This window comes from Odocoileus virginianus, chromosome 18, assembly GCF_023699985.2.
Source record: "Odocoileus virginianus isolate 20LAN1187 ecotype Illinois chromosome 18, Ovbor_1.2, whole genome shotgun sequence".
Lineage (NCBI taxonomy): Eukaryota > Metazoa > Chordata > Mammalia > Artiodactyla > Cervidae > Odocoileus > Odocoileus virginianus.
The window spans coordinates 34742655-34757041 of NC_069691.1; the positions used below are offsets into that span (position 1 = coordinate 34742655).

A 14387-nucleotide genomic window follows, 5' to 3' on the forward strand; every position below is an offset into this window, starting at 1 on the left:
CGCGCGCGCGCGCGTATGTGTATTTGTATTTGGAGGCATCAACTTCCATTTATTTGTAGCTTCAGAGTTTCTTAGGTAAGATTTGTTCTAAAATCTCCAAGTATACTGTAGGAGAATTTGTTGTTTCTTTATCATGACTACAATTTTATTGAAAATTTAGACAACTGTAGGAAAAGGCATGCCAGTGCCAACTTTCAGGTCAAAATTTCAGACAGAAAATTCTTTTAAATGGAGATAGCAAAGAGATTTGATTTTTGGTTTAAATTTATCAATGTCTACTTTAGTAGAGGAGGTGGGGGAGGCACTTATCTGGAGGCTCAGCAGTAAAAAATGTAGGAGACACAGAATCAGTATGTGGGTCGGGAAGATCCCTTGGAGAAGGAAATGACAACCCACTCCAGTATTCTTGCCTGGAGAATTCCATGGACAGAGGAGCCTGGCAGACTACAGTCCATGGGGCCGCGAAGAGTCAGACATGACTTAGCGACTAAACTCCAACGACTTTAGTGGGGAGTTAGTAAGATGAGGGAGAGGTAATATGTTTGCTGTCTTGATTTCAAAGTCCGTGCTTTGGATTAGGATGACAAGCCAAGTTTCAGGAGCAAGCAGTCGCTCCAGTGTCCCCTGTGTTATACTTCACCGTATAATGTTATATTTCACAAAGTAGACACTTTGAGAATCTTTGCCTCTTCCAAGAAGACATTGATTGAAATTTTTATGTCTTCAGAATTTCAGATATCACAATTAGCAATTTAAGAATAAACATAAAATGTGTTTCAGTAATTTGTTGTTTCAAATTCACATTTCTTTAAAGCCTAACTCTATTCAGACGTAAAAGGAGTAACTATAGTGCAAATGACAAGAGATACGAGATGCCCTATGAGGTTCTGTGTATATGAGAGGGACACAGATATATTAAGCCTTCATGAGGTCTGGAATGATAAGGCAGGGAAATTGTGGCAAGTCCAAGCACTTCTTAGGTAACAAGATGGAGTGATATTTACATATCTGAAGGTTTCATGTGAATTTCAGCTATGAATTTAAATATAGAATCTTACTGCTTTAAAGCTGGGAAAAGCCCAAGAGGTGATCTAATCAACAACCTAAAAAGCGGTATATTTGAATATCATTTGTGATATTTGGTGTTAGTTTCTTGCTCTAAGACTCTCAGTTTCTGTTGAGATGGAGTTATGAAAGATGCAAAAGCTTTGGGAATGACAGAATTGTAAACCAAATAGATACAAAAAAGGGACTGTGTTGTTGGGAATGGTAACTAATAAGATTAGTTTCTTTTGTATGTATACTGTTTGAACAAAACAAGACAGTTTTCCATTTTGTCAATGAGAAAAAAATGAGGGACCAGAAAGTTTGTGTGATTTTCTGCAAGTTATATGGTTGGTCATGGCAGAAATTTCAGGCCCCTTTATATCTATTCCAAAGTTGTATGTCCTATATTACACTGATGAATGAACCAAAATAAACAAGATAGCCCAGCAAATTCGGTTTCATTTGTTTTTGTTGCATAGGAATTCAGCAGGGCCTCTTGCTTTCCAGATTAATCCTGCCAACTGGCTTCATGTATGTTGGCAAAGGAAGCAACAGTAAATATGCCTCCCCAACTTAGAGTCTTAAAAGTGTGACCTGTTAGATTTGGGGGCAAATGTAAATTACAGATTATCTGAAAAGAATGGTGGCTTATACATGGAAATTATAATTAGTTATTATTATTTACTTGTCTTGTTAGAGGCAATAGTAGGGTAAAGGAGATGGTAAAGTTCAGATTGTATCTAGGCACTAGCAAGTAGCAGAATATCCCCAGCTATACCGTAAGGAGAGAGAGAGGTATTTGGGGAGTAAATCATGTGGCTTGAATGTTAGACAGGATTATGGTCAACAGTGGGTGGCCAAGAAAGAGTTTTGGTGGAAAATAGACAATCCAAGCCCTTTTTAGAAAGTTGAGTATAGCTACAGTTATAGGATGCTCAAAGTGGACCACTTACAGGAGCCTGGAGGTAAGGAGACCAGCTTGAAAAAGAGACTCAGAGCAGCCAAGATGAAGAAACGCATGAGCCTGGACCAGGCCAGTGACAGCAGGAACAGAAAGGAAACAGTGCCTAAAACCAGGAAGAAGTTTTCATTTTGACTATGACAAGAGCAAGGGAATAGTTTTTTAAAAACAAAAAGAAATATATCAAATTAATCATGCTCAGGGAATAAAAAACTACCACTTTTATTATGAATTTATAAGGGATATCATTTTGGATCCTTGTTACCATTACCATAATAGCCTGTGTTTTCATGATTAAAACCTACTTGGGTTTTATAAAAAGGAGGGAAGAAATAGAAAGAGACCACAGGAAGAGAGGAATATGATAGAAGCTTTCCCAAATGGATAACAATCCTAAAAATGTGCATAACTTAGCAGATAAAAATTGTAACATTATCTTTTGGTGGGGAAGACCCATGGAGAAGGGAATGGTAATGCACTCCAGTATTTTTGCCTGGGAATTCCCATGGACAGAGAAGTCCATTCAGTTGCATAGAGTCAGACACAACTGAGCAATTAACACACACACAACATTATCAAAATGATGAAATAATTGTTTATCTACCCAAAGAAAAAAGGATGATAGAGGGATAAAGATGGAATACTTAAATGCAGTATATACTCTTTCAGAAGAAGAGTGAAATTAGTCACCAAAAGAAAAGCCCTCACTGCTTCCTATAAAGAGTGGACATACATAAATTCTATTCTACTTAGAAAAAATTCCTTTATTCAGGAATATTTATTCAAAATATTCCTTTATATTGGTGATGAGTATTTGTGATTTGTGATAAGAAACATTCAGAAAAAAAATTTTCATAATTTTTAAAACACTGTCTTAATGCTTACTGAAATACGCACTTTTTATAAAGAGCTGCTCCTGGTTTCCTGAAAAAATCATCTCCTCTGCCCCATATTCCATTCTCCTCCATTTTTACCCCGTTTATTGGGAATTCTCAGCTCTCTCTCTGACCTCATTGTTGTCTAATTATCACTTTTTTATTTTTTGGCCACACCAGGTCTTCACTGTTGCATGGGCTTTCTCTGGTTGCAGCAAGTGGAGGTTATTCTCTAGTTGCGGTGCACAGGCGTCTCACAGCAATGTGGCTTCTCTTGTTGCTGAGCCCTGGTTTCTAGAATGCATGGGTTCAATAGCTGTGGCACATAGGTTTAGTTGCCCCATGACATATGGGTTCTTACTTCCCAGACCAGGGATCAAACCCGTGTCCCTTGCATTGACAGATGGATTCTTAACCGTTGGGCCACAAGAAAGTCTTTTATTATCACTTTTTTTTTTTTTTTTGGTAAGCTGCTTCAAATATTTTTTATGCTATTTTAATTTTTATAATTCAGATATGAATTATAAGCTCCACAGAAGCAAATATCTAGCATTGGAGATCATCTTACCATGATAGAAAATAGCATAACTAAGAGATTTTTCACTTTTAAATACCAGTTATTCCAGTTATGCCTGTCTAATACTCAACAAAAATCCACTTCCTCAAAACCATTTGAAACTTTAACTCAAATAAAATTATGGTGATTTAGACTTCAAGAGACAAAAGCAATTTACAGATATTACTATTCACAGCAGAGGGAACTGGGACCTGCTAGGAGTTCCAAAAGTCATAAATGAGGAGGTTTCCCATATTTGTAGTGAATTTGCTTCAGGAAAATGTTAGAATCATCGCTTCTTATAAGAGATACCTTAGACTTACTCAGTACTTTCAAGCATCATATTAGGCAGTATATTCATTCTAATAGCATAGTAATATAAATATTAATCATAATAATAAAATATCTGCCATTTTTTTAGTAACTACCACATCTAGGCACTTTTCATGTATTTTACAGCTCTGCATATTAGATGACATTATTCTCTTTTCACAGATGAAGGACGAGGCTCACGTAGGTGATAGGACTCAATCAGAAATACCCAGCTCTGACTCTTAAGCCCCTGTTATTCCTGGTAAAACTGAGTAGACAGAGGCAGTGTCATGTTGAGTACTGGTCCCCAAACCTGGCTGCCTTCCAGAATCACTTGGAGCACTCTTAAAAGATGTAACGCTTAGGCTCTATCCTCCAGAAATTCAGATTTATCCATTTGATGTTTTTAAAACATTCCCCTTATGACCCTAGTTGTTTGGCCAGATTTATGAATCACTTAAAAGCAGACAGGATTTAAAGTCAAAAGACAAGGATTAGAATCTGAATTTTCTTTAATGATCTGTCTGTGTAATGTTGATCAAGTTGCTTACCCTTCCTAAATTCTATTTTTACTCTGGAAAATAAGATTGGCTCACAGACTGTAGAGCCGTGAGTGAGATAGTTGATGTGAAAATGCTTAATAAACTGCCAAGTGCTATGACAAAGTGAAATACTCTGAACATTTTGCAAAATGTATTAAAGTAGTGGTTCCCTGTGTGGGACTTCAGAACCCTATAACAATTCAAAAAAAAGTTTATAGAATGAGATAAAGTAACTTACTTCTTATTCTGCTAAGAACATTCGAGAAGAAAAGGAGACTTATGATGTACTATCACCATCATCATTTCATAAATGAAATTTTAATAACAAGAAAGCAATAAGAACTTGATTTCAGAATGAAGGATGATCCTTTAAATTTAGTCTGCCTTATGAGAAATTTACTACCCTGTACTTGTTTTTTATCCTTTATCCAGAGCACAGAAATTGCTACTAACAGTGCCTCACAGCCCAGCATTTGGAAAGCACTGCCTTTGAGATTATCTTGCCCAGCCCTGAGAAATATTGCTGCACTGGGTTATATGATTTTCCCAGGATCTACCAGCTACTTAATGGCAGGCTAGAGGTCAGGGAATATGACTGTTTATCAGCATTTTTAAATTATGCCTTCTGTGTTATTTCTTCAGCCTCTCCCACTGGCCAAAACCTTGTCCAGCTTTAATTCGGCCATTTACACAAGAAAACAATCAGTTTAGTGAATCTCTTTTCAAACCACATGCTCCCCTTTCCATCCCCCCTAGCATTTTCTGCAGTAGGAGTGGTCATGTTGGTGTCTCTCCCCACCTTGCATCTTGGACTGAGAAACACTGGGATTTCTGTTTGCTTATTATCTTTCTGAACTAGATGAAGTTGGAGATGAGGCAGAGCCAAGAAGGCAGTTGTCATGAATAGTTGAGAGCAAGTGCTCTGAAGTTGTACTGCCTGGGTTTGAGTCTAAGCTCCACCACCCATTCATGTATAACTTTGAGCAAGTTCTTGAGCCTCAATTTTCTTATCTGCAAGATGAGGCTAATATCTGAAACTGCCTGATAGGAGCGACATGAGGATTATGTGATCAAATGCATTAAAGTGCTTACTGTGAGCTTGATCAGTACTAGCTTTTGGTGGGAGTAGTACTCAAGTTGTTTCTGTCTTTGACTTTTTCCTCTTTATGGCCTTTTTGAGCACATGGTTTAATGTGGTTATAATACTGAAAGGGATCCTAACTTCCCAGCGAATGAACAGACCTTCTGTTAATTTCCTATTGCGACCGTCTTTTGCTAATAGCTCCACATTGCACCATTATCAACTCCTGATCCAGGGCAGTGAATTGCGTCCTGTACAGAGTTAATGAGCCATCACAAATAGGATCAGCTCTATTAGTGCTGCTGTTATTCATTTATTTTCATTATCCAAATTACCCCATTTATATTTGTTATAAAGCACAAAGCCAGTTTCTGTTTTACATATAAAAAAAGAGTAGCATAAATTTACAGATAGAACATGTGCTGCTGTTAAAAGTAATTTTGAGGTTATTTTGAAGTCAAATACAGAAGAGTGCATTTTATTTTCATAATTAATGAAATTCATCAGTTGATGTCTAATCTACATATATCAAAAGACAAAGTGTGATTATAAGCCAGCTCTTTTGTAATGAATCTGCATATTTATAACACTGCACAGTGCTGTTTCAGAAAACAAGGCATTTCAGAAAGGAAAAGGAGAATTCCTTTCAAGTAATACCTTATATAGTGTTGTTGTAAAATGAATAATACAATAAAGAAATAAACAATAACCTGGATCATGGAGTTTTGATGTCTATACTATGGTGACATAAAAATAAACCATAGTTCTAACAAAGAAGTTCTTTCCATTTTTAATAATTCCTGTGGTGAGTAGTTGGAAATGAATTGAATGGAATGATTATTTCTCCATCTCTGTCTGTGACCTAAGTCACTAGTATCAAATGTCTACCAGTTATTCTAAAGGTGGTGATGTCAGAAACCTGGACTTGGCTGGTTTTCCTTCTGTTTTGTAACCTAATTCCACATGGAAGCATGGCATTGCTTCAGAGATTTAATGCACCACTTCTCTTTTTTTTCCCCTTTGCATGACACAGTAAAGTTGAACTATTTATTACCTACTAGTTGACTTTTAAGAAATTAATTTCTGATCATTATATATCTGTTCTCCTAACAGTCTGGTGGGTGCTGAGGTTACAGCATTAAATATCATCTCTCAGGAATGGTATCTTCTTGGGCTCTTGTGAAAAAATCAGTTCGTTTGTTTATTTAACAAATATTTACTTAGGAACTAGCAGTGTGCTAGATCCTGGAAATACAGGAATGGACAGGGAAAAAACACAGTCCCCACCCTCAAAGAACTGACACTCAGAGGGGAGATGAACCAAGTGGACAGGAAAGTGTACAATTACCCTATATTGTATTCTCCTAACTGAACAGGAGTTTATAGTGAAAACAGGAGTGTTCTTTCTAAAATACAGATTTAACTTCATTTCTTGTCTGCTGGAAACATTCCGATTGCATTCTATCAATCACCTTCAAGAAGAAGAAAGCCCAAATTTCTTTACACGGCAGCTTTCTTTACTGGGTGGCTCGAAAAAATAGACATTTATTCTCCCACAATTCTGGAGGCTAGAAGTACGGAGCACTACTTCCTCTGAGGCTTTGGGTAGAATCTATCTTTGCCTCTTCCTAGCTTCTACTGGTGGCTGTCGGTCTCTGTCTGTATCTTCACAAGGCCATCTCCCCTCTGCGTCTGTGTGTCTCTGTCTTTACATAGCACTTTCCTCCCAATGTCTTTGTTTTCTCTTCTTATAAGGACATCAGTGATATTGGATTAGGGCCCATTCTAATTGAGTATGACCTCATTTTAACTTAATTACATCTGCCAAGGCACTATTTCCAAATAAGATCACACACACACAGGCCCTGAGGGTTATAATTTCAACACATCTTTCCCTGGGGACACAATACAATCTGCAATAGCATACATCCTTGTTATTTTTACATAGTACAAATGTGTATATGCATATATTCATATACATGCATGTCTATACACACACACACATATAATTTGAATAGTTTGTAAGAGCCACAGTGGGAGAAATTTAGACTGTGATAAATCAAAGGGATATTTGACCAAACATGGAATCAAGAAATGCTCAGAGGAAGAGGTAGCTGGAAACACCTAACTAGCACCTAGAATTGAAGAAATAAAGGGCTGGACTTCAGGATCTATGTCATGAAGAGCTAAATAACCTATAGTACTGTATAATACTATATAATACTAAGAGCCAAAGAGTGCCAGGGAAATAATTCAAGCAAATGGAAAACAAAGTGAGATGTGTATTTTAGAAAGAGTACTCTATTTGCACAGAGGAGAGTGGATTAGAACAGGCTCCAAATTAGTTGGATTAAAAGAAGAGATTTTAAAACAAATCAGGAGACAGATTCATTTGGACTTGGTGACGGGTGAAACATAATAAGAGAGAAAAATTGAGAGCTGAGGATGATGCTCGAGTTTCTAGCTTGTAGTTTAAACAACATATGGTGCTGCTGTTCATTAGGGTAGAACATAGGAGAAAGGCAAGGGGTTGGTTTGGGGCAGAGATAAAGAGATGATATAATATGTGCAACGTGCTATCTACCATGTGATGGTCACTCAGTGAATTCCTGTCCTTTCTCCCTCCCTCTTAACTCTGTCTTCTTAATTGTGATGGACACTTGTATTTCCCTCAAGTTTGTATGATCACAGTCCTGTTTATGTATGTTTAAAAATTTGTCAGGGTAGTCTTTTCTGTGACCACATGCCTGTTAGATAACAAGTCAACCTAAGTGTCTGTCACTTTTAGGAAAAACTGAAGTGTACAGTGTATAGTATTTTGAAGTTCCTTGAGGTCTCTTCTGTATTTGAACAGGTAAGAAACAGAGAGGAGGAGGAAATGGCAACCCACTCCAGTATTCTTGCCTGGAGAATCCCATGGACAGAGGAGCCTGTGGGCTACTGTCCACAGGGTTGCACAGAGTTAGACACGACTGAAGCGACTTAGCATGCGTGCATGCATTGGAGAAGGAAATGGCAACCCACTCCAGTATTCTTGCCTGAAGAATCCCAGGGACAGATGAGCCTGGTGGGCTGCCATCTATGGGGTTGCACAGAGTCAGACACAACTGAAGTGACTTAGCAGCAGCAGCAGGAAACAGGGAAAGTGACACTCCATTGGGTTTCATTCTTCTCAGAATATCTCCTACCTGCCACCGCAGTTGGGCTCTTTATTCATATATCATCTAAACTCATAGAAATAATTTCTTTGCTGTATCAGAAATTTTTTTCATCTTGATATATTCAGCTTCTTAGGTGGGAAATCCTTCTTTGCATAGCTTTCTTTAAAAATTTTTGAAAGTTTTATCCATCTCAGTTTTGTCTTGAAATTCAGTGTGGACTGGGAAAAATAGAATCATTGATTTTGTTTTCCCAAAGAGATTCAGTGAGGTTGATGAAGGCAGAGTGAATCTAATTACTTCAAAAAAGCTTTCAACTTTTATCATTTTTCATACTGTGTAGTTAATGGAGTGCATCATATTGCATGTGCTTCTTGTGCCAATTTGAGAGGATATCTTTATTATTTCTTTATAATATCTTTATTATTTTCATTTTATAAATGAGGAAATTGAGGCTCATAGAAGGTCATAGAATTAGAAAAAGGCAAAGCTATCATTTGAATCCTATTATTTCTATTATATGTTACCCTTTCCTCTGAGAAGATATTCTAATAATGAAGCAGAGTATCAATATGCCCTGGTGGAGGTGTGAGTTCACTTAGTCATCTCCTACTCCTTGTGGTCCCATGACTGTAGCCCACCAGGCTCCTCTGTCCATGGAATTCCCCAGGCAAGAATACTGGAGTGGGTAGACATTCCGTTCTCCAGGGGATCTTCTTGACCCAGGACTTACACCCAAGTTTCCTGCGTTGCAGACAGATTTTTCACCATCTGAGCCACTTTGTTGATCAGGGTATGAGTTTGTATTCATCCTATAATACTTTGTCTCATGAATGATTCTTTAGGCCACTTGTTTGTAGAAATGTTAAACATACTAAATTTTACCAAATCATCTTTAATAGTGTATCAGCACTGTTAGTAACTACAAAGTTTGGGTTTCTACTTATTACCCTCACTTCTAACCCTAACTTCAAGTTGAGGCTCCTCAAGACTACTCTCAGGTTAGATAATTCTCTAGGAGGATTTATATAACTCACTAAAAGATGTTATACTCAGTTACAGTTTATTACAGCCAATGGATACTGATTAAAATCAGCTAAGGGAAGAGGTCACAGAGCAGGGTCCAGAAGATTTCAAGTGCAGACCTTCTACTTGTCCTTTCCTGGAAGAGTGCTGTGAGTGGCACTTACTTCTCCCAGTAGCAGTGTATGACAATACGCATGGGCTATTGACAACCAGGGAACTCCCCCAAGCCTTGGTATCCATAGGTTTTATTGAAGCTCCATCACATAGACTTGGTTGACCTCACGCATGGAGCTCTTTCATCTGGAGCCCCTCCAGAGCCTGAGTTGATACCACGTGGCCCAAAGCCCTCATCATAAATCACACTGCTACCCTGGATTCTCTGGCATGGCCCAAGGCCCCAGATAAGCAGAGACATCTTATTGGTCAGGAAATGACAAGAGCTTAGAAAGTGCCTCCCAGGAGCCAAGAGCAAAGATCAGACTCTTTGGGCAAAATTTATCCTTAACCATGTAGCACTTTTTAAAGTTGTTTATTCATTCAATAAATATTTAATGATTATTGTTAGTCATTAGGCTATGCCCTGGGGTACATAGCAGTGAATGGAACTCAAGTCCTCCCCTCAAGGAGCCCATGGCCTCAGCTTTCTGCAGCAATGGTAGCTGAAGAAAAACTGTGCCCTAGTTTTCCCTCATTTGCTATTTCTAACTTTGGAGAATCACTCTATTACCTATGAGAAGATTCCACAAAGATAATCACAACACTCACATTGACTAGACATTCTCTTTCTGTGCGGGTTGACTCTTGAAATGTGGTGCAGAATCATGCAGCTGCTTTGGAAGACAGCCTGGCAGTTCCTCAAAATGTTAAGCAGAGAGTTACCATGGGAACCAGCAATTCCACTCCTAGGCATATACCCACCAAAAAAAAACCTGTTCTCAGATGGTTATAGCAACAGTATTCATAATAGCCAAAAAGCAGAAACAACCTATCAACTGGTGAATGGATAAATGAAATGTGATCTAATCATACTACAGAATATTATTCCACAATAAAAATTCATGAAATACTGATACATATTATAACATAAATGAACCAAAAGATTCCATATTCTATTATCCCGTATATATGGAATGTGAGAATAGGCAAGACATTCCATATAAATGCAATAATAAAATATGTAACAAAAAGTGAATTAGTGGTTTCCTAGAGCTGGAACTTGGAGTAGAATGGGGGTGACTGCTGATGGTTCAGGGTTTCTTTTGGGAGTGATGAAAATATTCTAAACAAATTTTAGTGATGTTTTCACAATTTATGAACTTATTAAAGCCATTGAGTTTTATACTTTAAATGGGTAGATTTTAGAGTATGAGAATTACATCTCAAAGAAATATTTTTCAAATGTTCAAAGATTCAGAAATCTATACACTATAAATCTAAAGGCTATGTTAGCTGCAAGTGAGTGATCTTGCTCTTTGACAGAGTTAATAAACTCACCTATTAGTCTAGGTGGGTCTCCTCTCCATTTATTACTGTTCTAAGAAGTCATTTAGAATCCTAAGTATTCCTAGGTAGTAAAACTGCTTTGGAAACCAACAAAGAATATATTGTTAATAAATATATGCTAAATGAAAGTAATGAATTACTTTGCAGACAAAGATCCATCTAGTCAAAGCTATGGTTTTTCCAGTAGTCCCGTATGGATGTGAGAGTTGGACTATAAAGAAAGCTGAGTGCCGAAGAATCGATGCTTTTGAACTCTAGTGTTGGAGAAGACTCTTGAGAGTCCCTTGGACTCCAAGGAGATCCAACCAGTTCATCCTAAAGGTGATCAGTCCTGAGTATTCATTGGAAGGACTGGTGCTGAAGCTGAAACTCCAACACTTTGGTCACCTGATGCAAAGAACTGACTCACTGGAAAAGACTCTGATGCTCGGAAAGATTGAAGACATGAGGAGAAGGGGACAACAGAGGATGAGATGGTTGGATGGCATCACCGACTTGATTGACATGCGTTTGAGCAAACTCCAGGAGATGGTGATGGATAGGGAAGCCTGGCATGCTGCAGTCCATGGTGTCTCAAAGAGTCAGATATGACTGAGTGACTAAACTGAACTGAACTGAATGGATAGTGGTATCAGTCTGGAAGTTGGACATCTTTCAAAATTTTTTTAAGGGAAATAAGGTTGGATTTGAAAAGGTCTTTTCTTTAGTAAGCTTCTAGGGTGGCCCAGCTGGTAAAGAATCTGCCTGCAATGCAGGAGACCTGGGTTCAATCCCTGGGTTTGGAAGATCCCCTGGAGAAGGGCATGGCAACCCACTCCAGTATTCTTTCCTGGAGAAATCCATGGATAGAGGAGCCTGATGGGCTACTGTCCATGGGTTGCAAAGAGTTGGACACAACTGAGCGACTACCACTTTTATTTTCTTTAATAAATTTTCAGCAAAGCATTATTCATTTAGCTACATTATGTATTAACTCTGCTACTGCACTCACTGAGGGAATTTGAAAACTTGCAGTTGAATCATTCCATTTTACATTTGAAGTCCAGATAAGTTCAATCAGTTTATGACTGCCATGTGGTCTGGAATGAGGCTCTCGGGGAATATGAAAGTATGTGTCATAATCCCTGTCTTCAAGAAGCTTCCAGTCTGTGGGTGATCAGGCTCAAACCCAAATAGTGATAATCAGCAGCAGCATGAGACAAGAGGGGGAACTTCAGTTTGGGACTCAAGCAGGTTGAAGTTTGAAGTCTGACTTCCAAATTTACTTTCTGTGTAATCACATGCTAATTTATTAGACTAATTAAGCCTCATATCTCATCGAAAATAGAGGTAATAGTACCCATGCTAGTAATAATAATGAGCTAATTTTTATTGAACATGTGTGTGCCAGGCACTGTGCTATGTAAGCGTTTAACATATATTATCCCCTTTAATCCTCACATGAACAAGTGGTCATGTTTTTACCATTTTAAAGAGGAGGGAAATAATGCTTAGAGAGATTAAGTACTGTTAATTTCATTCATTCAGTAAATATTGATTGAGCATTAGCTGGGCATTATGCTAAACACTAGGAGTGCAGCTGTAAGTCCAAAATGCAGTGGGAGCAGGTTTTGTTTTGGTTTAGCTGCTGAAAGGAGGAGCATTTGGAAGGAGCACTGTTATTCAGTTCTGGGCAGGTAGGAAGGCCTGGCAGCCTCAAGTCCCCTCTTTACCAACACCGACAGTCCCACAGTGAGATTCCACAGGGGAGCTGATACTCCCTCCCCTCTCTTGCACCTGTTTTTCATCTTATTTCCTTTGTCTTATATGAGTTTTCATAACCAACTAGCCCATAAGATTGAGACCTGCTTACCGGCAGAGACTGTATCCTACTTACTCATCTTTAGTTTCTTTATATCGAGTTATTCAATGTAAGACTGTTGCATGGAATGATCAATGAATCAGTAAATCTCTGTTGACTATTGCTGTCTCTTAATGACTGAGTCCTCTCTAAATCATGTAAATTATTCATCCTAAATGCCTTTTTTATCTTTTAATTTATTTGAGCCTTGTTCTCATTTCCTTCAGTCTCTCAAACAAAGTCCATTTATGTGAGTCTCAATTTTTTTGTTTTATGATACTAGGCTAGAAGTAATTTAGAATCTGAGGCCTCATGCCATCTACTCTTTATTTACCATGGCTTAGAAGATGGCTCAGATCTATCCAGAACCTTCTCCATCAAGATAACTGCTGGTTTCCTTCATATATCAACCAGATTCTCTGGATGAGCTCTCAGTGCTGAAGTCATTAGATCCTTCCCAGGATTAAACTCACAAAATGCTAACTTTCCAAAGGCCATAAATATCAATCAGGATTCCAGTGCGATATAGTTTCTTTCCCCAGTGTATATTAGAAAACAGGTCTGGAGATTGTTTGCTCCTACAGTATATTCCATGAGTAAATTAGATGATCTTCAGACATAACTCTAATTACTCCAACTCTTTGCATAACTAATATGGTTATCAAGTTTGGGGCCACGAAATGCTAATCTTCCCAAACTCTTAAAATGCAAGGTTTAACTATGTCAGAAATTTGAAAGATTTGAAACTCTGCCTTATGTTTAAAAGAAATGTTTTAAATTTCTTTAAAAGTAGAATTGAGGAAAAGCCTTTTTGAAATTGAGTGTCTTAAGACACTGCCTATAGTAATTTTTAAATGTTAAAAATTAAATCTAAATGTTGAACACAATTAGTAAGTAATTATCCTTTACCTGATTGGCATAGCTCCAAACCTATATCAAGTTAGCTAAAGGAATACTTTTTTAAAAGTGTTGTAGCTATTTTGTTTGTCAAAATCCTTAATAAAAAACAATTTAAAGAATCAGGTACCTTCCAGATTTTGAACCATGAACATAATTTTACCCAAATTTTGTCATACTCATGGTTGCCAGAGACCCTCTTGAAACATTCCTAGGAGGGGCCACTTGCCGGCATCAGGAAAATCCACCCAAGTGTCTAAGATTAGTGTAATAAACTCCACCTGTCCTTTCTGTCGCGTTCTGGGTTTGACTGCCCCTAAGGAATTCAAATCAAGAAGGAACAAAGTGTTATTGCTTTGGGCTAACTCCTTGTGATCCAAGTGAACACTTTAAGAATCTGCAAAATCTAGAGAGAAAGGCAAGAAATTATCTATGGTAGATAGCACACAGAGGCCAAAACAAATTCAGAGACTTCAGGAGATATGTTGAATCTTTTTGCAAAGCTAATCACAAAACAGTGGCTTTGCAAAGAACCTTGGCAGTCACCAGCTGAGTCTGCATTCTATTTCTGAGGACACAGAGTGTCAGA

At 37.9% G+C, this 14387-nt stretch overlaps 1 protein-coding gene across 5 annotated transcripts in view; it reads left to right on the forward strand.

Annotated features, from left to right (window-relative positions):
- ADAMTSL1 (ADAMTS like 1) overlaps positions 1–14387 on the forward strand; it is a 1044920-nt gene that overhangs the window by 687019 nt on the left and 343514 nt on the right. The gene's annotated exons all lie outside the window — the stretch shown is intronic.